Consider the following 23,250-nt stretch of genomic DNA (forward strand, 5'->3'; position numbering starts at 1 on the left):
CCAACGCTTCGAATCCGTGCATCCCAATATCTACGCCATCTACGACCTGATCGAGCGCATCGAGGACTTGGCGCTGCAGAACCAGATCCGGGAGCACGTCATCTCCATCGAGGGTGAGCGGAGCCGGGGTCTGCGGGAGATGGGGCGCGGTGGCCCGACTCGGCCACGCTCTCTCCGTCTGGGGTCCTCGCGCGCCTGAGGTCCCGGCCACGCGGTGTGCTGATCGTCGGCGCTGCAGAGCGGTCGTCCAGGCTTCTCTATATCTCGTCCGGGGACACTGGGGCTCGGGGCCGGTCCCGGGCCAGGGGACACGTTTTCTGATCTTAGTGCTCCAGGGCGCGAGGGTGGTGTCGCTCCCGGGACAGGTGCGCTCAGAGCCGCAGAGGTCCGGGGTGCTAGGGCCAAAGCTGGCCAGGCATGGCGAGGGAAGGTGGGCGCAGCGGAGGGCCTCGGCGGGCCGGGAGGTGGGGCCGCTGCCCCGGCCCTGCCCCGCGGCGGGGCGGGGGATCCAGCCTCCCGTTAGAGGATGGCAGCCTTCCCGGGCCCAGCGCCCGCGGGCCCCGGAGGGTGGCGCTCGCCGCGGCTCCCTTTCCCGACGCACACCCCCTACGCTGCCGCTGCCAGGCGGGCGCAGGCCGGGCCTGGCGCGGGGCTCCGGCGGCGCGACCGCGTGGGAGGCGCCGGCCGGTACATCCGCGCCTTCGCCGGGTCCCACGCGCACCCGGGAACCGCTCGGGAGGCGGGCGCGGGACTGCGGGGCGCTGACTGACCTCCAGGGACACGGTGCTGGGCGTCAAATGCCAGAACCCCGCGCAACTGCCCTGCCCAGCGCTCCTTTCTCTAGGCTCTTGGGCCCAGGACTTTGGCTGCCAAGGCGGGGCAGAGGAAGTGGGTGCACGTTGCTGGCACATACCCCACGACCCCTGATGTGGTGGGGGTCCACTCCACCCACAGACAGCCTGGTGGCACCGTGACCTTTGAGCGGCCGAGGGGCAGATGGGCCTCACCCTGGGTCATCTGCTTCCTCTCTGGCTCCATTTGAAGGGGGACGCCCACCAGCAGGTGGTGGGTTCAGCTTTAGTGGAAATGCAGGGGGAATTGCAGGGGTTTTTTGGTGATGACATGGAGTTGTGGGCAGGGGCCCGTCCACTTCTTGGGTCTCACAGCTAGGGCCACATTCTCATCTTGTGTGAGGCTCTAGGGGCTCCCTCACCTGAACACTCCTTTCTGCTTTTGGAGGTCCCGCCAGCTGGGGAAGGAGCATTCAGTATTTTGGGAGTAGAAGACCCCATTTAGAGCTGGGGTCCTGCCCTGTTTTCGGAATGTTCCAATCTGACTTCCTCTGTCCTTTCCCCAGTCCTTTCTTACCTCTTCCCTCTCAAGGCTGAGTTCTCTGTGAACTAATTAGGCGATAGGAGAAACTCATTAACATGGATCTGAGTAAATGGCCTGAATCACTGTTGTTGTGGCTGGGGACCAGGAGATGGCATTTGTGTGAGCCCAGGGCCCCAAAGAGAGAAGATGACCAAATTTTTCTCCTAGATCTGAAGCGGGTGGGGCAGGGAGAGTGGCCATTCCTCATAACTTCACTGTCCTTCCGAGGACATAGAAGTTCCCCATCGGCTCTAAGATACCCCCAGCTCGTTTTGGTGAAGAGACTCGGTGGGGTAGCCACGGAGGGGGCTGAGGGAAGAAAGACATCTGCCGCAGAGCACTTCCCTGAGCAGGGAGGGGCAGGAGTCAGCTGGATTCCCATCCAGCTCCAACTTCCTGAACACTGACCTGTGACCCCCCTCCCCTCCCCCCCAACACACACTCCAGCTCAGGAGGCCTCTGGCTGGGCATCTTCCCTGACATGAAGGCCATGGTTCCTGGGAAGTACTGAGTTTTCATCCCTGTCTTGAATTCAACATGACAGGCAGAATTTCCCCTCTTAGAGCCCTCCCCCGTGATCAACTTCCCCATTGCGGTTTGGAAGTACCTCATGTTCTGTCTGCTTAGCCTGGAAGCTTGGTATCACCATCGTGAATCCTGGGACCCGATGTCTCATTGTCACCAGGCCCAGCTGCTCCTCACACATCCGTTCTCAGCTCTCCTGATCCCTGCTTCCCTGCTCTTTCTTGGCAGGGCCTCCCACCTCTTTCTTCCTGCTCCCCCCTTTTCTCCCAGCCTCTCTCCTGGAATCCATCTTTAGTACCCACCTCACCCCCTGTTTCCCCACTTTTGTCACCCAGCTCTAGGCAGGCAGCAAAAAAAAAAAAACCCCAAAAAACAAAAAAAAAACACACAACAACCCAGAAAACTCCTTCTCCAATTTCTGCCCTATACCCTTCCTGCGGTAGAGGCCCTCCATCTGCCAAACCATATTGCTGCTGCCTTGTAAAGCAGCGTCCCCACCTTCTTTCCTGGGGGAGGGAGGGGAGCAGCTTCCTGGGGCGTTTCCCTACTCCCTGTGAGCCTGACCGAGCCCCCCTGCCAGGGCCCAGCAGACCTGGGTCCGCGGGTTACATAACATATCCGTAGCCGGGGAGGCCCGTCTGTGTTTACTAGGGCCGAGCTTCTTAGCGGGAAGGGATGACATTTTCCTAGTGTATAATAAGCTTCCGCATCATGCCGGTAATGCTTCGGTGAAGGATTTATTTGTCCCAGCTCTGAAGGTGACCTAGGAGACGCAGTCAGAATCCGTGTGGGACTAAGGGAGCATGATGGCACCTTGCCGTCCTGTCTTCTCCCTGCTTCCTTCAGTCACCTCTAACCCTGTGGCCAGGGCGGGAGGAAGCCTTCCTGTTTCAGGACAGGGTTTGAGGGGAGATAGATGGTTTCTGAAAAGTTCCTTTTCCACCAAAGGCCAAGGAAGGAGAAAAGGTGTCCAGCCTGCAGTTTTGAGGAATGAAAGAAGTGTAACTGGGAGGTGGATGGAGGAATAGAAGACTTAACCACGGGCAGAGCCTCTGAGCCAGTATCCCCTCCCTGGTGGGGAAACTGAGGCTTGGAGAAAAGAGGATCGTGTGGGGCCTCAGGGTAGGAGTCTGTAGGGAAAGGAGCTCTTGAAACTTGCTCGGGTCTCCTGGTTGTGTCCTAGAAAGAGGGCTGCAGAGGAACTGGGCCTCGGGCCAGATGGGGGACAGCCTGGGCACGTGGAACCTGCAGACACCGGGCCAAGTGAGCCAGGAGCCAGGATGAGCTGCTGGGAGAAGCAGCCTCGGGGTCCCAGCAAGTGGCCTGGCAAGGCAGGCTGGTCTCTGAATAGACGTGAATCCAGGGAGGTCTGCCCCAGCGGAGTCTGAGTAGGGGTGGGCCCTGCAGGCCCACGGGCAGGCCCGGGAAGCTCACCGTGGTCTCAGATGTGCCGTCTGGCTACTCCTTGGGCAGGAACTGGGCTTAGTCAGCTGGTGACTTGTTGCTGTCCCCTTTGTTTTCCTCCAACATTTTTTTTTTTTTTTAAACAATGGAGTGCCTCTGAGCATTCCAGTGGCACCTCACTCTTTGAGGGCTTCCTCAGGCTCTGCTGGCCCGGCACCAGGGCGTGGGGCTCCGTAGGGCTCTGGGACTGAGGTTGGTCCCCAGGTGCAGGTTTTCCTGGTGGGTTCAAGCTGAGGCTAGAGAGGGACGATGCCCCTGAGCTGGGGGCAGAGCGTGCTGGGTAGGGGCTCGGAGGGAGCGGGCAGGGGGTGCCCGCCTCAGCAGTGAGTCTCCGTCGCACACCCGCCTGGGGCTTGCGTTCGTCGTCCTTCGTCTGTGTCCGGTGACGAGATCCTGGCAGCGGCCCTGGGATTTTGTGAGACAGGTGGAGAGCAATTGTAGCCATTTTGGAGACAGGGAAGCTCGCTCCTGGGCTCCTTTGCCCTTCTTCCTCTTCCTCGGGGTGGCCAGTCCCCGCTGGTGCTAACACCCACCTGGGGGACTTGCGGAAGGACACATTTCCGCCGCTTCCTGCAAGTGATCTGACTCAGTAGGTTTGAGATGGGGGCCCAGGGATCTGGGTTTGTCACTTCTCCGGGCGTGCTGGTAATTAGCTAGTTGCTGGAATGAGTGCCTGGTGGGGGCCTGGAGGCTTAAGTAGGACTTTGCACAGAAGAGCTCCAGGAATTCTGAAAAGGAGGGTATCTGTGTGGGTGCTAGTGGCCGGGGAAAGTCGCATTTGCTCCAGATACATTTATTTAGCTCCTACTGTGTGGCCCAGTTGCATGTAGCACAGTGGAAGGCAGGGAGGAGGCAGAGGAGGGGCCACGCGGGCGCTCTGGACCCCGAAGTTGGACGGATCAGCCTGTAGGAGGTGCCAGAGCGGGAACTGGGAATGGTGGGAATAAAGCCCAGATTTTAAGAAAACCGGGGCAAAGGTTAGAGCCTGGGGAAGACTCCTCAAGACCCCTTTCTTCAGGGGGTCAGGAGAGAGATGGAAAGACCACCTCCTCAGGCGGCAGAGAGATGGCTCATTCCGCGCCCCTCCATTCTGTCCTTGGTCACTGAGCTTCTGCTCTCTGCCCGGAGGAAGACCTCCTACAAATCAGACAGTCCTTGCTCCTGAGCACCCTATGGCTAGCTCGGACTACTGAATTTCCTCTACCATTTATTTCTTAGTTGAATGTGGATGCCAGGCGTGGGGCTCCCGGAGACTTTCTCTGCAGACAGGACAGGTTTGCAGAGGCAGCAAGGGAGGGAAAAAGTATGGTGTGGTGTTCAAGAAACAGCCAGCCGGTCTGCATGCCTGGGGCACGGAGTCCAGAGGGGACAGGACAGAGGCCCCTGGTTTGGGAGTTTTTCATGCTTTATCCTGTATTAATTTATTTACACCCCATCGTGATCTAGGAGAGCACTTAAGATGGTACGGAATCCTGCAGGAGATGGGCCAGCGTGTGAGGGTTGAAGCAGGAGCATTAGGGCATTGCGGCTGAGAGCAGGCTCTTGAGGCTGTGGGGAGCGGGGGGTGAGCGGCAGAGGGAACAGCAGCCACGGGGAGAGCAGGCGGGAGGGGAAGCTGATCCATAAGTCCTTAGTGTCCACACTGTGCATTTGCACTGTGAGCCTACCCTACGAGCTCTCAGGGAGTCAGTGGCCTCAGAACTTCAGGAGTGGAAGGAGTGAAGATGCCCTTCTGGAAAAGCAGGCTTAGGAGAGCTGGGGGTGGGGAGGGGGGCAGACTGTGGCCCTGAGAACTCCTGTGTCCTTATTCGGCATCACCGGAACCCCCAGCCGGGAACCTTTAGCTTACCTTCTCTTTTTAATATGCAGGTAACTTGAAATTGGTTTAACCAGATTGCTTTCCTTCTGACCCCTCGCTGACTTGCAGGCTGAGGGGTAAAGGGAAGGTAATTTTGGGACATGGAGCTGAGCCCCAGGGTGATGGAAATGGGAGAAGGCAGTGACCTGGGGCGCTTGCTTCAAGGATGTATGCATTGGCTGGTACTGCGTTCCACCTGCCTGCTGGACATTGTTATAAGGCCTTTGCATCACGTGGCAGGTTTCTTTCTAGGTATGCAGGTGTCATCCCCATTTTGCAAAGCCTGGGACTTAGATTGAGCACCTGGGAGCAGCAGGAACTGGTTTTCCGGCTGCAGGGCTGTTGCCTCCCCCGTGGATGTGGATGGATGGATGAATGAGCTTTGGTGGGTCAGACCAGATGCCCCCATCAGCCCTCCTAAGGTGCGTCTCAGGGAAGCTTTTTGACCTCCAGTTTAACCTGCGGACACTTAGAATACAACTTAAAGAGAACTTAGGGCTCCTTCTTCCTGCTCTAATCTTCTGTATGTCTTGAATCCGCAACCGAATGGTGGCTCTGGGACGTCTCTCCCCTTCCTGAATGGCATAGATATTATTGCATGTAGCACATAGATGCTGGCTTAAGAAACACTTAGAAATATTTAAAACATTTAAATATATGTGGAAGCAGCAGAAGTAATGCACGCTTATTAGAACAAATTCAGATGGGGAAGGAGGTAGAAGGAACACCTTCCCTCCTCAGAGGTACCTGCTGCTGGCTGCCTGATGCACGTTTTTTCCCTACACGTATCTGCTGTCGATGACCCTGTGATTGATTTGATGTTATTGGCATTTCTCGGCAGAGGTGGGATTTTGGTGGAAAGCCCCCCGCTGGGAGAACGGGAGCCCCTGCATTCATCTGCTCATCTAGTACCTCCCTGCTGGACAGTCGGGAGATTGAGGTTCTCTCTTGTGCCTGCCAGGCTGCGACTGGCAGGTCACCCCGTGCTTGACCTGTCTTTTTTGAGATTTGCGTTCTCTTGCATCTGTGCAGCTTGCCGTGACTCCGCACACAGGTCCTTGGACCATCTCAGTCTTGGCTCTCTGGCCTTGGGGCCAGCCTGTCCGCAGAGTGCAGGCGCCACTCCGTGCGCCAGACTGAGCCTGACTTCCTGCACGCAGCACTTGATACGCGCTGCCGGGGTCCCCTCAAAGAGCTGGGGGTTGCAGAGTTCCTCTGGGCGAGATCTGGGCGGTTAGGGTGGCATCACGTGAGGCTTGACGGGGTCGTGCGTGTAAGGGGCTCACGGTGGGGCCTGGCAAGGAGCAAGCACACGGGGAATGCTCACCACTATTTAAAAGTCTGCCTGGGTGGCTCAGTCGGTGAAGCGTCTGCCTTCAGCTCAGGTCATGATCCCGGGGTCCTGGGATCGAGTCCTGCGTCAGGCTCCCTGCTCAGCGGGAAGTCTGCTTCTCCCTCTCCCTCGGCTGCGCTCTCTCTCTATCAAATAAATAAATAAAATCTTTAACCCCCCCCCAAAAATAAAAGGCTACAGGATGCCTTTTATTTTTATTTTTATTTATTTTATTTATTTATTTGACACAGAGAGAGCACAAGTAGGTAGAGTGGTAGACAGAGGGAGAAGGAGAAGCAGGCTCCCCGCTGAGCAGGGAGCCCGATGCGGGGCTCGATCCCAGCACCCTGGGATCATGACCTGAGCTGAAGGCAGACGCTTAACGACTGAGCCACCCAGGCGCCCTACAGGATGCCTTTTAAAGAGAGTACGGTTTCTCACGCATCTTCTTGTATATAGATCTTCGTACACTTGTCTGATGACTTCCTTGGGACAAATTCCCAAAAGGAAAAGGTGAGACCATCAGGTATGCACTTTTTTAGGACTTCGGCTGCACGCCACATTGCCCTCCAGGAAGGCCCCCCTGTTTCTAGGGGTAGAAACCGCCTGCTCCTTGCCCTACCTACCCCCCCTCCCCACCTCATAGGTTAAAAACCAATACCACCACCATTAGATGCTTTTCCTTGTTGTCTTATTTTGTGTTGGTTTGATGACTAGTGAAAGTCAACATTAAAAAACAATTTTGGTCATTTGCATTTTGTTTTAATTCTGTTCATGTCCTTTATTCATTTTCTTCTTGGTTTGTTACTCTTTTCCTACAGCATGTAAGATAGTTTTAATCTCTTAATGTGGATTTTTCTGAAGTGAGCATTTGTCTGCTGGCAGGAAGCCATGGCCTCGGGCTGTCGGGCGGCGCTCGGGCCCCCCAGACCCCGAGCCGAGCTGACGGGGCTGTCCTCTGGGTGCTGAGCAGAGCGAGCCCACGTCACACGGTTTCGGAGGGCCATGCCTGCACTGTTTCTGTGCCTGTTTATAGTGGGTGTTTCTCTTTCTCTTTCTTGTCTGTCGGCACCCCTCTTTGCCACCGTTGGTGTGCCCGCCTACAGCACTTTCTCTTTTGCCTTTTAATTTGATGTTTTGATGGCTCGCAGACCCAGAGTCCAAGCTCATAGAGTGGGATTCGAGCCCAGGCCCGGCCTCTCGGGGTGTGTGTGTCTGTGTGCGTGGGGGGGCGGGCGAGGCCGGGAGATCTGGACCCCACTCGGGGCTCGCCCTGCTCCCTCTGCTACCTGCTGTCTCCCAGGGAAGGGCGGACGGACTTCTGTGCCCTGAGGATCTTTGGTAAATCGGGCCCTATAGGAAGGTCCTAGAGCCTCTGGTGTGAAGAACTGTGACGATTTGGTGCCTTTTAGTTGCTCCAAAGTGCTCCTCTGCTTGGTGATGGCTTCTGGACTATTCGAGACTGCTTTACATCGGGTGATGTGGTGGAGAGAATGCTAGGTGTCCTTCCTCGTCTGTCAGGGGTAATGGTTACCAACCTGGTTCTGGAGCCACGCTGCCTAGATTTGAATCCCAGACTTACCAGTTGGCAGCTGTATGACCTTTGGTGAGTCCCTTAATCTCTGTGTCTTGGCTTCCTTGTTGATAAAATGAGGTTAACAAGCGCCCATTTCATCGTGTAAGTGTAAGAATGAAGTCGGCGAATGCATGCAGAGCTTTTAGATCGTTACCGCTCCCTCGGAAGTGCTCGTCCTGTGCTGGGTCCTGTCCCATCATTCATACACTAGGTGCTGGCCACAGCCTTCGCAGGGTGGGAGTGGGCACTGAGTGAGGGCACGAGACTGAATGTACCTTGCACAGTGCCCACGGCCCGTGACTCCTCCAGAGCACTGTCCAGTTACGTAGGTGAGTCCCACGTGTCAATGTAAATTTTCAAGTAGCCGTATTAAGAAGGGTTAAAAAAAAAAAGGTGAAGTGAATTTTAATATTGTGTCTTATTTAACCCAGTATATCTGAAATGTTATCATTTCCATATGCAATCAATAGGAGAAGTTATTAATGGGTCTTTTACACTCTTTTTCCCACCCTGTCTTCAAGCTCCGCCCTCAGCACTGCTCCACTGGGATGGGCCGAATCTCGAGTGCTCAGTAGCCCCGCGGGGCCCGTGGCCGTGTTGGTGGAAGAACAGCTCTAGTTTTAGCCCGTAATAAACAAAAGAATACCTGTTTGTTGTAAAAAATGAACACAAAAGTGCATCCTTTTTGACTTAGCTTTCTAAAGTATTGCATTAACAACACCTGGGTGCCTGGGTGGCCCAGTCGGTAAAGCGTCTGCTCAGGTCATGATCCCAGGGTCCTGGGATTGAGTCCCACATCGGGCTCCCTGCTCAGTGGGGAGCCTGCTTCTCCCTTTCCCTCTGTGCTCTTTCTCTCGCTCTCTCTCAAGTTTATAAATAAATAAAATCTTAAAAAGAAGTAATAATAACGTGCCTTTCCTGTAGGTCCCGCTGTTTTCGATCAGCCAGGCAGCAGGCGTGTGCTTACCACGCACCCGCTAAGGCTGTGGTGATTGATTGCAAACAGATCCATTGAGAAGGGACTGAATCTGCAGTAGCTTTTTGTCACCGTGTGTTTTTCTGGAATCCGGAAGACCACCACCGTGGTGAGGGTGCCCCGCAAAACCTGTTCCGGTCACAGGGCTCTCACGCTCCACACTTGGGAGCCGCATTCACACGGTTCTGCCCAAGGATGGAAGGTGGGGTGTGAGCCTGGGCCCCGCTGTTGCGAGATGAGCGCACGCGTCGTGGCCCTTGGCAGGCAGCGCCTTGTTTCAAGTGGGCTGGCCGCAGGCCTTGGTGTAGCTCACTTTGGTGCGGTCCCCATAACCCCTGTAGCTGGTGCTATGCCCTGCTTGCCTCTCAGCCCCAGGCCTCCCTGTTGCCAGCCTGGAGGGTGATCCTGAATTCGGGTGAGGGAAGAAAGGCGGGCGGGGAAAGGCATTGCAGTTCCCATGGCTCCTTCCCTCTGCTGCGGGATGGGCCCACGTGTTCTCGAGTTCGGCTGGTGGCCCGACCCAGGAGTGGCCGTGCAGGCTGGTGAGCTGTCGGTGGACGGGGCTCGTGTGGACAGCACGGTGTGTGGACTAGCTGGCCTTTTGCATATCAGCTTGCGACGATGTCACACGGAGTGCTGGCTTGCGAGGGGCACGCGGTCGGGGGATAGCGTGCTGATTGCATGGCCCCTACCACAGTGCACAGTTGGAGAAGGGCAAGCCCAGCCCTTGCTCTCTGCAGGACAGGAGGGTTCAAGGTCACTGGTTAGCACCCCAGGCTTTTTTGCATCATGGTGACCTCCTTCCAGCACACCAGCGGAGGTGGGCTGGGTGATCAATCCTGCAAGTCACCTCCCCTTCCACCGTGACCTGGGGCAGTGGTGCCGAGATGCTGCGTGTCACCAGCAAATGTCACAGGATTCTCTTCACTCCGTCCTGGTGTTTAAGGCAGGGGCTGTTTTTGTAGGTTTTTTTGGTTTATGTTTTGCCCTTGATTTATACTGAGTTGTGTATGTGTGTGTGTATATATATATATATATATATATATATATATATAAAATAGCAGGATACGTATTTATATCGTAACGGAGAGGTTGTGAATGTATACACACTCCTGGGAGACATGTGGCACAGAATAAAGCCCCCCTCCAGCCAGCAGCTCTGGGCTGGCTTTCTTGCCGTCTCTCAGCCCACCTCCCTACTGCGCAGTAAGGAGGCTTTCCTTGGCCCCACCTGCTCAGAGGTGAGGTTATTGTGGACCACACCCCGGAAGGCGAATCCCATGGTATTGCAGCAATAAAACACTAGGCTCCTTTTACCACCCTCCTCTTGTTAATGGCAGGAAGGACCCCGGTTCTTTGTCCAGGGAACCTGCAGACGACAGGGTGGGCTGGGCAGCCCCTTGTGATATCTTCGATGGGACGTCTCAGAGACTCCTCGGCCAACCCAAGACAGAAACCATCATCTTGTAGATCTCTCGTTCTCCCCAGCCTTGGCACTGTTGGGACGGAGACTCTGTCCTGAGCCTGTGTTAAAAGGTTCTCTTGTCATTTCCTGGGCCCCAGGTGGCACAGGGGTCCCTCCAGGGGGGTGTTACTGCCCTTGAGAAGAGAGCCTGATGGACGCACCAGGCAGGCAGGGGTCGAAACCCGGTGTGTCCAGTTCCAAGGCCCACCTTTTCAGTTTCGTCCGTCACCGGACCTAGAACTGTTGGTGTTCTTAGCCCCAGCTGGTATTTGTCAGGACTGGGATCTGCTTCACTCGCCATGTCCCCTGTGGACACGGAGCCCTGAGCCAGTCTTGGGTGGGCCTCCTGGCCTGGCAGAGAATGCTTGACCAGCAACCAGGAGGCCTCCCTGCTCTGTACCCAGCCCGGGAGCCCTGTTGGTCCTTCAGGGAGCCTCCCGCTTGTATCACTGTGCTCTGTCCAGCCTGGTGGGCCCCTGCTGGCCCTAGGGGGCAGGTGGAACTGCGGGCCATCAGCCCTCCGACAGCCCCGCGGGAGCAGGGCCAGAAGTCGGGAGACCATTTAGGGTGGGGGCCAGGTGTTGTCACAAGGCCATGGGTTGTCTCACAGGAGAGTGGAGAAGGGCCTTGCACGGGAGTCTTTGCGGGGGGGCTCTCGGCTGCCTTGGGCCCCGGCTGCGGACATGCGTGGAGGATGGCAGGAGGGTGGAGGTGCGTCTGGTTCCCTGTCCTCCCTCTTGGAGTTCACATTCCTCCCTGAGGGGTCAGAGCTGGGTCAGAGCTGGGACATCATTGAAGACATGGGTGTCCTGCGTTTTGGTGCATGCTTCTGACAGGTCAGCTGGCTCAGGTCTTAAAAGCCATTCCCTGTGCAGTGAGGAAGCCTCCCTGGGAAGCATGGAAGTGGCCCTCCCTCCATCAGGCCCCCGGGAGGGAGGGGGCAGGGTGGCCGAGGAGCCGGCTACTGGCCGAGAGGTCAGCCCGGGACCGGCCCACCCCGTGTGACCCTCTGTTCGACAGGGTGGCTTGACAGGGTGACCGTGGCTCAGGCCCTGAGGGCGAGGCCTTCCCTCATCTCTGGAGCCTCGGATGCTCGTGCAGCCGGCACCAAAGAAAAATCAACATCGTGTGTAAGAAAAGCGTGCGTGCCTCGGGCGGTGAGTGGCTTCTACGCCGTGAGCTGGTGGGGCGGGACGGCCGAGTGGGTGCCGCGGCAGCCCGGCTGCTTTGATCGGCACTGCGAGACACTGTTTTACTGGAATACTGATTTTATTATGAAAATTGCTGGCGTAGTGTGTTTTTAAACTATTCAAATGTGCCACCCCACACGGTAGCACTTTGTGTTTGTGCTGCAAACGTCGCGAGATTGACAGCTCTTGCAGCAGCGGGCACGGGGAGCGGCGGGGTTCTAAGTGAAGGGTGGCAGGATCAGATCTGGGATCTCAGAAGGGGCCGTACTAACCAGATTCACTTCCTGCGCGTGCTCCTTACGCGCCCGCCACCGCCCTACGTGCCTCCTCGTGGTTCGCTGGACATCCCTGCACGGTGAGTGTTCCCCGCCCCCTGTCCTGCAGATGGGGGCAGGGGTGGAAAAGGGATGTGCTCAGGGTTGCTCGCTCTTAGGGTCGGAGGCAGGACTGGACCCAGGAAGGCTGGTCTCAGAGCCTGTGCTTGGGCCTGCAGGTGTTCTGCACCATGAAACAGATACAGCTTTTATTTTTATTTTTATTTTTTATTTTTATTTTTTTTTAAGATTTTATTTATTTATTTGACAGAGAGAGACACAGCGAGAGAGGGAACACAAGCAAGGGGAGCGGGAGAGGGAGAAGCAGGCTCCCCGCAGAGCAGGGAGCCCGATGTGGGACTCGATCCCAGGACCCTGGGATCACGACCTGAGCTGAAGGCAGACGCTTAATGACTGAGCCACCCAGGCGCCCCAGATACAGCTTTTAAAATACAGGAGAAGGGGCTCCTGGGTGGCTGTCGGTGAAGTGTCTGCCCTCAGCTTGGGTCATGATCTCGGGGTCCTGGGATCGAGCCCCACATCGGGCTCCCTGCTCGGTGGGGAGTCTGCGTCTCCCTCTCCCTCTGCTCCTCCCCCTCCCACCCTGCTCGTGCTCTCTCTCTCTCGCTCATTTTCTCAAATAAGTAAATGAAAATCTTTAAAAAAAAAAATGAAATACAGGAGAAAGTTCAAAGAATCTTGTTTCTTCTGGGGATATGAAGGGTCCCCTTAAGCCAGATAGGAAACCTAGAATTTATAGAGGAGAAGACACGCCAGATTTTCTCCCCAGCTTTTTATTTTGGAAAAACCACCACCTTGAAAGGCGTTTGCTCCCTCCTCCCCGCTCCACACCTCACATTCTTTTTGGCAGTGGGTGTGGTCGGCAGCTGCAGACAGCGTGGCACTTCTCCGAAGGCCCCTGAGCTGGCATCTCCCAGCGCGGGCACATTCTTGCATGAAACAGAACACCAGTGTCACACCCGAGAGAATTGACAGGAATCCTCTGGCGTCATTTCAGAGCTCACCCACAAGCAGATTTCCTCAGTTTCCCCCAAATACCTTATATGCCCTTTTGGTCTTTCCAAAGCAGGATGGGATGAGGCCGGGCGAGATTTCTTGGAGAAGGTCCGTGCCCCGGCTTTGGATGCTTCTCCTGCCTGGCTGTCTTAAAGTTCTCCCTCTGTCCCCGGAGCTGCCTGGGACCTGGAGTGAAGTCGAGGCGTTGATGAGATCCAGATTAAACCATTTTGACAGGATTACCCCCTGTTGCGTCACATCTGGCCCTGCTGTTAGTGATGTTAAGGAGCTAACGGTCTGGAAGGTCCATTTCCTCCCACTTGGTGGTTGCTAAGTGATCTGTGGGCTGGGGTTTGGGCACCACGGAAGTCAGCGGCTGCCAGGGACCCCTCCCCTTGCTGGGGGCGGGGCATCTATGTGCATCAGCGAACTGGTGTATTGGGGTGGCCACGTGCTGATTTTCTCAGGTGCGTGTTCCTTCTGTGAGTCCTAGCTGGTGTTCTTCCAGCGAGAAGAGCTTCGTCCCAGCCCACCCTTTTGTATTCTCTCTCTGGTCTCACGGATTTTTGTTGGTGGTGGTGTTCAGATGTTCTAATATAATCAATTACAAAATTAACAGATTTAATTACATTTCTGTGGAATAGAGTAGGAGCATTTGCTTGCCATGTACATATGCTAGTTAAATGCTTAAGATGCCTGTGATCGAGTTCCTGCAAACTGTGAAGATTTTTTAAAATTCCAAAGGTAAACGGGCAGAGCAGAGGACCAGAAAGACAGTTCAGAGAAGAGGAAATGCACGTTGTTGGTGATCATGAAAAGATGCTTAACCTCATGAGTAATCGGGGACGCAGATCAGAAGAGCGAGGTCCTGGGCTCCTCTGTCCGATGCCGATGGGAGGGCCAGTGTTGGCCTGCCCCGCTGGGCTGGCGGGAGATGGGGCCCGTGAAGGAGAAGTCCTCGGATGCTATCCATTAACATGAAAAATTTGTCCGTCTTTGAACCCAACTGTCCTACTTGCTTCCCCATGCAAAGAAGCAGCTTATGGTGGTTTAAAAAAACAACAAAAAAGGAAGCCACCAGAATGCCCTCGAGTCGGGGAACAGTGGGATGAGGGTGGAGTGTGTGCACTGTGAAGTATCGTGAAGCTGGCAATCAGGGTGAATGAGAACCGTGGCCACGGTCGGGGTGTGGACAAGAGCATGTGGGGAGCGAGCGGCTGGTGCATTTTGGTGCAGTGCTGGAGGCCGGGTCCTGTTAAGGTGGTGGGGGGGGACTGGACACTCATTCTGGAAATTTCCACCCATAGGGAAGTGTCAGGGGGCCAAAAGCAGTTTCCTGAGTGTGTTGTGAAAGTGGTTTTGTACCCCAAAATAAAATTTTAAAATGATGGAACGTGTACATTTATTACATGTACTAGTCCTAACCCACTTTCCTATTTTGTGTCTCACCCAGAGTTGGAAGGCTCTTGCGTGTGAGTCCTTGTTAAGACGTGTGGTGACCCCAGAGCAGCTGCGGATGTTGGGGGCTGGGGGCTGGGCAGAGCGGGGGTTTGGGGGGCTGAGCTTCCAGCCAGGACAGTGCAGACCCGCCCGTTTTTCTGATGAGCCACACGTATCCTTTCTGCGTGCAGCCCTCGTCCCCAAGTGGAACAGCCCCCTGCTGCTACCGTTTCTTTTCCTTTTTACAGAGGTCATGTACTCCCTGTACACGTTGTAGACAGCACAGTAAATAAAAGAGACATTTTGCAGAAAAATAGAAGTAGGAAAAAAGTCACTGTAGTTCCTAACTGCCACAAGTGAGCCACTGTCCTCCTTTGACTGGGTTCCTTGCACATGGGCCCGTGGTATATACATTTTTGCTTTAAAAAAAAAATGACCGTAAATGCCACCACCACCTGTGTGGGGTAGAAAACGCTTTGCAAACGTCTTAAGAGGTCGTGTGATGTTCCACCTTCTGGAGACGTGGTCGTTGGCTGCCTTATTCCTATGTTGCTGGGCGTTTCGTGTTGCTTTCACTCATTTGGAAGCGTTGGACGTCTTCGGGCCTCCGTCCGTCCTTCCCTCCATGTCAGATGTCCTTCCCTCCGGGTCAGATGGTCCCCGGGGCGACATGGATTCTGGGGGCCCAGCCTCTCTTCCCCACTGCGCCTCACATGCTCGCACTGGGACCACTGCACACCCCAGCCCATTGGCAGGGCTTTGGAAAGTGAGCAGTAGAATTTCATTCTTAATTTCTATTTATTCGAGTATCAAATGAAAATGAGTGGTTTCCGCTTGTATTGGCCATTTGTACTTTCTTTACTCACGTGGAGGTTTTATGTTTGTTTTTTTTAAGCAACATTTGTGATATTAACCCATTGATCCAGCTGCCTTCCTGCCACCCCCCACCTCAGGTGTCAATTTCCCTTTAATTCTATTTTTCTTAGGGTTCTTAGCATTTTTAATTGTTCTGGATTTTTTTATGTTTATGTATTTGGACTTAATCGATCTTCTCTTTCTTGTCCTTTATTTTTTTTTTTTAAGATTTTATTTATTTGAGAGAGAGAAAGAGAACAAGCGCACAGAGGGAGAGGGAGAAGCAGACTCCCCGCCGAGCAGGGAGCCCAATGCGGGGCTCAATCCCAGGACTCTGGGATCATGACCAGAGCCCAAGGCAGCCACTTCACCGACTGAGCCACGCAGGTGCCCCTGCCCTGTCCTTTAAATCCGACAAGCCTTGGGGCATATTGCTTCTGGCTACACCCTCTCTTGGTTCATCCCCCCCCCCACGCAGACTTCCATAGCTAATGCGCTTCCCCTGGCTTCCCAGCCCCACATTGTGCAGGCTCAGCATGGCCGAGGTCTCAGGCTCCAGGGGGACCAAGGGGTGTGTAAGGGCACCGAGGAGGATAAGGAGGGTACACAGAGGGGCCCCGTGTCCCTTCTGCATGAGGGCTGCTCAGTGCTGACGCAACACCACTGGTGTGGGCAGAAGGTGGGCAGTGGAGACCCTGCAGGGCAGGTGGGGAGGAGGATGTGCATTTGGCTCAGAAAGCCGTGGTCCCCCAGGGAAGGAAAGCATCTTCAACTCGGCGGGGCGGGGGGCTCCGACTGACTCCCCTCCTCCCTGACCGGCAGGCCCAGCCTCTTTGTGGCTCTTGTCTACATGGCAGGAACGTGAGGAACGCACTCATGCCAGGGGCTCAGCAGCCCCAAATAGCCCCCTTTTTGTGTCAGAATTAATCATTTGAGGTGGTTTTCTGTTTTAAACGTGTCATATGAACATAGACATCGCTGGGAGAGGTGGCTGCAGAACCTGGATCAGCCTCTCTTACTGAGGCAGTAGGACTGGGCCAGGAGTTTGTTTGGAAGGTAGGGAAGGAGGAAGCTGGCGGGGGTGGGGGGGATCTTTTTGGAAGGAGGGCCCTTGCTAGGAAGGGCAAGGCTGGTCTTCGCTGATGTGCATACCCAGAAAGGAAGACAGGCAGGGGCTCCCTGCAGGACGAGCTCTGGGCCCAGGTCAGGCCTGTGTCCGCAGAGATCTTGCCCGGCCAGGGAGGCCCAGGGTCTTGGGGCCGGCCAGGCGGCCTGGGTTCAGATGCCAGCTTCAGCCGCTTACTAGCTGGTGACCTTAGGCCGATTGGCGTCTGTGCCTCAGCTTTCTCACCTGCACATTGGGGGAAGTGACCTACCTTTCTCGGAGGGTTGTTGTCGGAGATAAATGGGTCACTGCGTGTCACGTGCTCAGTGTGGCTGATTGTGTTCAGTGAGTGGCTCTCACTACCAGGTGACTGGCTGTGTTCCATGTGGCTGTTGACTTGCGTGTATAGGGCACCAAAGGTGTCTCTGCTGCCCTCAGGGCTGGCCCGTGTGTGCCCAGGAGCCTAGGCCCCGGTGAAGTGAGAGCAGACCCGGTATTAGCTTCTACAGCAGAGACAAGATGAGTTGGGGAGGCTGAGGGGGCTGCAAGGTGTGGGAGTCCCCCAAGGCTTCGTGATGGCAGCGGGCACGGATGGGCTGAGTGTTCTGACCACAGCCGCTGAGCTGCCTTCTGCTTCCTTTGACGCGGAGTCCTTGCGAGACCCCCACCCCCAGCCCTCCAGCCCCCCAGCCTTGGGAATGGGGCAGAGCCTGAGGAAGTTCCCTGTTCCACTTTCAAAATCTGTAGGGGGAATTCAGACACTTTTAAACTTCTGTTCACTGGACTCTCAAACTACCCAAGTCTTTTTTTTCCCCCTTTAGCGTGCACTGCCCCTCAGCCCCCTTGCCTTGGGGCCACGCACTTACACCTGTGTACCCGGGCTCTCAGCCACCTGATGGCACTTTGCTTTCCATAGCTCCTCCATCTTGGAGCCGAATTAGCGCAATTATTACAGTTATGGAATCTTCCCTTTTATTTTTTTTAAGGATTTATTTATGAGAGAGAGTGTAAGAGTAGGAGGAGGGGCAGAGGGAAAGAATCTTCAAGCAGACTCCTCACTGTGCACAGAGCCCCATGCGGGGCTCACTGGGGGGCTCGATTACAGGATCCCGAGATCATGACCTGAGCCCAAACCAAAGTCGGTTAACAGCGCCACCCTGGCGCCCCTGGAATCTTTCCTTTGTTCAGATATCTTACTTTGGTAAAAATAAGGTGAAAGCAGACAAGCTGCCATGCTGCTGATCAGGAATGAAGATCGCATAAACGGAATGCCTCTGGGAGCCATGGGACTGGAAGAAGCAGATTTTTAGCTCATGGGACTTACGCTGGACCTTGGTTCAGTTTTGAAGGAAGCGAACACTTTTATTTTTAATTTTTTTTTTGAGAGAATACTTTTAAAGACATATGAAATGCAGGATATGTGTCAGAATTGGGATGGAAAGGCAAGGAGCCATTAGGGAGCATGCACGGTGGTACATTTTGGGTCTGGAATCCCGTCCAGAGCCAGGCAGCATGGTAAGTGCCCCGCCCCTGCCCTGCAGGGTTAGTGGTATGTGAAAAGCAGTAGATTTTCTTGGCAGAGTGCAGCGTGCGCAGGGCCCATGGTCCTAGTTCTTGGTCTGAGCAGGGAGCAGTGTCTGTCCAGGTCCCTCTTCGGGTTTTAGGATGTGGCAAGGGGGAACAAGGTCAGGAGGCTGGTACAGGAGTCAGGAGGATGTACAGAAGTACTGAGCCTAGCACAGAGCTTGTGAACAGAAAGAAAAACAAAGAAACTACTATAGAGTAGCTAGCTTGGTGCTAGAAGGCTGTTTCCAGGTTGGGTAACTGCCCAGCAGAGGGTGGTCTTGGTTTCCTCCCTTTGTCCCCCACCCTTACTTGCCCCTTGGGTTCTCTCAGCTTCTCTATGGGGAGGGCGCGAACGCAGCCACTGGGGAGCTCTCTGCTACCCTGACCTTGGTAGATGGGGGCAGAATTCCCAGCTCCCCTGAGCAGCCCTGGGAGGGCCCTGGGACAGCGGCTTGTGCAGTCACACCTGCCTGGCCACCTGGAGCCCACCCCCTCGCTCCTACAGCTCTTGGGCAGCACACTCATTCTCCCCTGTTCTGGAGGCCATGAGTCGGAAATCCAGGAGTGGGCAGGCCGGGCCACGTTTCCTGTGAAGGCCTCCCTCCTCGGCATGTGGACTGCGGTCTTCCCCTTGTAGCTCTCTACGTTGTCTTCCCTCTCCATCACTGTCTCTCTGTCCAGATTGCCCCTTTTTGTAAGGACAGCAGTGAGAGGGGCGCCTGGGTGGCTCAGTCCTTAAGCCTCTGCCTTCGGCCCAGGTCATGATCCCCGGGTCCTGGGATCGAGCCCTGCTTCGGGCTCCCTGCTTGGCGAGCCTGCTTCTCCCTCTCCGTCTGCCTGCTGCTCCCCCTGCTGTCTCTCTCTGTCAAATAAATAAAATCTTAAAAAGGGGGGGTAGCAGTCATAGGGGAGTAGGGGCCCACCCTACTCCAGCGTGACCTCATCTTTGCCAGCGCCCTATTTCCAAATAAGGTCACCTTTTAAAGGACTGGGGGTTAAGACTTCAAAATATGAACGGGGGGCACAGTTCAGCCCGGAACAGCTTTCAGCAGATTTTCAGGGAAAGACAGGATCCGGAGGGGTCCCAGGGATGTCCGAGGTCTGCCTCCACGGTCTTGAGGAGCGACGGGACCAGCAGTGGCCTGGCCCGGCTGATGCATAACTGCTGGCGTGTCCCACTAGGTTTCTGACTTGATGAAAGCTGGTTTCAGTCGTTCCTGCGTCCCACAGGACTCTGTCCTCTCTCTCACCCAGTGACCGCTCCTTTTACGGATCCCCTGCTTTGTGCCAGGCACGATGTTGGGCCCTCCACAGTCACAGCGCTGGTCCTCCTAGCAACTTCAGGGGGCAAGGTGGGATTATTTCTGGTTTGCAGACTAAACCCTGAGACCCAGTGAGGTTAAAGTGGCTGTAGACAGGCACACGGCTAGCAGATGCCAGAGGCTGAATTTGAATCCAGTTCTCTCAACTCCAGAGCACCCCATGCCTCTAGGCTGGGGATCTTTGCAAGATGATTGTGCCTGTGATTTACCTCCTTAGCCGACTGTCGCAGCCAGGGACCATCCCTCCCTCCCCACAGGGAGATCAGAGGCCTGGGCTTGCAGTTCATGCTCAGCAGGCATGCGTGCATTCGTTCACAGAACCCTGGCACGTCTCTGTCCCTGGTGGGCGGGCGGGCCAGGTCCTAGCGGGGAGCGGTAGACACGAAAAGCAGCCAAGAGTGAGGAGCCTTCCGTGCGCGTGGTGATGGTCGCTGCTGCTCTGGTCTCCGTGGACAGTTCCTGAGACCCAAGACTCACAGGGAGGCCCGGAGGTCAGCGGGGAGGCAGCCTGGAGTCTCCCCCTCCTGTCCGCGGACTCCCCAGGCCCCCACCCGGAGGCCTGCGCAGAGCGCTCGGAGCTTGCTGGAGGCCGCCCCGCCTCAGGCTGCCCTGGGTGTGGCCCTGGCCGCCGGCCTCGGCTCAGGCTCCCCGGCGCAGGCTGCCGTCCTCCCTCCCGCCGCCTTCCCGCCACCTTGCTCCCGCCTCGCTCCTCGCCTCCTCCCCTCCTCGGCAGCGACCCGGCCGCAGGAAGATGTTTTGCTGCCACCTTGTGGGCACGGAGAGCCCGGCCGCCGTTGGAGGGCCCGTGTGGCTCTGGGACCACTGGGGCCACGGGAAGGAGCCCACGTCTCTTCCTCCGGGCGAGCCACCACGTGCGCCCTTTGGCTTCCCTTCCTGTTGCTGGGAAGGACATCCACAGGCTCTGGGCGGCGTGTGTGGCCTCAGCCGGGCGTGCCTCCGCACGTATCATGGGTCACCCCTGGCAAATATTTGAGCAGAGACTACATCCGAGGTCGTGTGGGATCCTGGGGCTGGAGGCCGCCCTTTCCTCACAGTGGTTTCTGTGCAGTACCTCCCACAGCACACCTTCACAGCCGTCCCCCCCAGGTAGCCGGGGTTAGTCGTGTCCCCCTGCCACCCACCCCCAGGCTCAGGCCGGTCCACGTGGTGGGTCCGGCCCACCCAGCCGTGGATACCTCCGGAGTCGGCTCTTGCTCTTTGTGGTTTCCCAGCTCGTTTTCTGTGCTCTCTGCTTCCAGGGAGATGTGTCTCCAGCCTCCCCCAGAGTGCGCACTGCGGGGCCTCGCGAGAGGCCCTGTCTTGAATTCCCCCAGAAATTGCCATGGAGTCTCAGCCCTCAGCAGCGGAGCTAGCCTGGTGTTTCTGAGGACCTTAGGAGACGGAGAACTCACCTGAGGGCTAGCCTTGTGGAATCCCTGTACTGCTCACACCATCCCAGCTTGAGGATTTTTAGGACGGTCCTAGTGTCTTTCGGGCTGTGTTTGCCACAGCTGTCCGGAGCAGGATCTTGGCAGGCGGAACACAGAGACCTCGGTTTGTGATGCCAGTGAGGAAGAGAGATTTGTGCCTGCGCTGCTCTCCCTGAGGTCCTCAACTGGCTCGATGGCCCGGGGTATTTATGTGACGGCAGCTGTCCTTCTGTAGCTTCTCTGGGTCAAGAAAGGCTTCTGGGAAGGAGGGAGAGGAAGAAGGCAGCCAGGGGAGGAAGCGGAAGCTGTTGCCGGTTTGGGAAGTGACCCAGGCTGAGCACTTTGCCTGGACTAGATTCCGCAGGTGCAGTGGGAGCCGCGGGGAGCTGGTGCATCCTCCGAGTGTAAGATGTTCTTTTCTCTGTGGGACTAGGCGCTGCTGCCTGCCCGCCCACAGCCCATATGTGTGTATCTAGGACCTTTGCCCCTCGTATGCCATCCTGCTCGTCTCCTGCTGAGACAGCCAGCGGAGTCCTAAGGCAGCCCATCCCCAGCTGGGCACCTTGTCCCAGTCCTTCGTCAATCCCTGGACAGAGCTGCAGTCCCGTGCATGCAGTTTCATTGGCTTGGGGCGGGGGAGGGTTTGTAATGAGCAGCCCTGTTCTTCTGGGGAGGGGTAATTCCCTGTGTGTCTGAGAGAGGGCAGACAGATATGCAGATAGGGCAGTGGAGTGTGGGAGACTTGAATGTGAGGAACTGAGGCAGGATCCAGGGCTGTGTTCTTGTCCCCACGCCTGAAGGATCCTGGGAAAGGCTCTTCTGTGGAACCGTCTATTATGTGGGGAATATGCATCCTGGAGAGGGAGAAGCCATTCTCATCACTGTTAATAAGTAGTCCCAAAAAAATACGAAACCACCCCCAGGGCTCTCCAGGCCTGGGAGATCCAGCCCGGGACTTGAGAGTTTCCAGCTCTGGGCTCTTCGGGCAGTACCTAGGATGGAGAGGCCCTGCCTTCCTCAGGCATTCCCCCACCCCAGCCCCCTCAGGAATGTGCCACTTTTATCTTGTACTTTGCTTCTACGCCAGGAGCATGGAATTCTGAGGCTGAGAGGGACATTGGGAGTTGGGCTGGACTGGGGGGTGTAGAGGAAATTGGGGAGTAGTATTTCTTTAAAGCACACGCAGCCTCCCTCATCCTTGCCACTACCTAAGCTGGGTTCTCGATCTGCTCATGGTCTTACGGGTTATAGTAAACTAGCTCATCTCCAGGGCCTCGGAAGAGGACTGATGTTTAAAATGAAGTGGAAAGCACAGCAGGGCAGCTCCCTGCCTCCTGCCCCCATCCCCGGGTGAGCCCTGCACTTCACGAGCGCCGGGTGCAGCCCACACTCATGAACAGGCATCCGTGCTTGGAGAGGGTGAGCATCAGGCTCCAGCCAGAACTGAGGGCAAACACTTCACCTTGGCCAGCCGACCTCTGGACAGCCTCTGAACAGGAGGTGAGACCCAGCAAGCAGGAGACTGGACACTCAGGGACGCAGAAGTGAGTCACTCGTTCAGAACTGTGTGGTCCAGGACTGAAGGTTACCTTTTGACTTTCCACTGCCCTTAGGCAGGACACTTCACCAAATCCAGACAATTTTATCACCTCTGAGGGAGATCACCTCGACCATTAACAGAAGAGGTGCCTGTAGCATCCAGCAACTCTGAATTCTGGAGTTTCCCAACCTCACAATGTCTCAGCCAAAAACTAAGCCCACGATTTTACAGACAAGGAGACTGAGGGCCAGAGAGGGCATATGACTTGCCTCCTGGCTCCTAATTTAAGTTTTTCATAATGCGGGCCTTGTGGTGTAACACCTGTTTGGTCCTTTAGAGAAGGAGCAAATGGCCCACTTCTCTCCAAAACGGGGCCCAGTGTGTGGTGTGCTGAGGACTGTTATTTATTTGGCCTGCTGGTAATGACAGCTCGTCACCTACTCGCCCCAATCTGAGGAGGAGCCCTGGGCTGGAATTTCCTGTTTTCTGAGGGCTCCGGGGGCTGCCCCAGCAGGCTGACTCCCCTGCCGCCGGCCGCTGCCCGCCGCCGTTCCAGGGTGTTCCAGGCCGGGCTTTGCCGCCTCTCCTTGCTGGGCCGGCTCCGGGCCTCTCCAGGTCTGGGCTTGCCGGCTGCGAGGTGGAAGCGTTGAGGGACTCCGTCGGCCCGACACCAGGTGCCCAGAGGCCGGAGGTCCGTGCGCCCCGGCCGCGGCCCCGGCCCGGGCCCAGCCCCGCGCCCCTCGCCATGGGCCTGGCCCTCGCCCGCGGGCCCTGAGCATGGAGCGGGGCTGGCCGCCGGGGGACAGCTGCAGCCGGGAGCGGCCCGCCGTCTGCCGCCGCGCCTTCAGCGTCTGCGACTCGCTGGACCTGCACGGCGCCCCGGCCGGCCGCGCCGCCGCC

General features: G+C 56.3%; 1 protein-coding gene across 6 annotated transcripts in view; it reads left to right on the forward strand.

The window, feature by feature from the left end:
* The first annotated feature begins 6 nt into the window (after nt 1-6).
* The window catches only part of AGAP3 (ArfGAP with GTPase domain, ankyrin repeat and PH domain 3), a 52,625-nt gene continuing 29,381 nt past the window's right edge, over nt 7-23,250 (forward strand). For all 6 annotated transcript variants that reach the window (XM_044920264.1, XM_044920265.1, XM_044920263.1 and 3 more), the window contains exon 1: nt 7-113. The gene's annotated coding sequence lies outside the window, so the exon portion shown is untranslated. The remainder of the gene's footprint in view (nt 114-23,250) is intronic.

The sequence above is a fragment of the Neomonachus schauinslandi genome, chromosome 12 (genome assembly GCF_002201575.2).
Source record: "Neomonachus schauinslandi chromosome 12, ASM220157v2, whole genome shotgun sequence".
Lineage (NCBI taxonomy): Eukaryota > Metazoa > Chordata > Mammalia > Carnivora > Phocidae > Neomonachus > Neomonachus schauinslandi.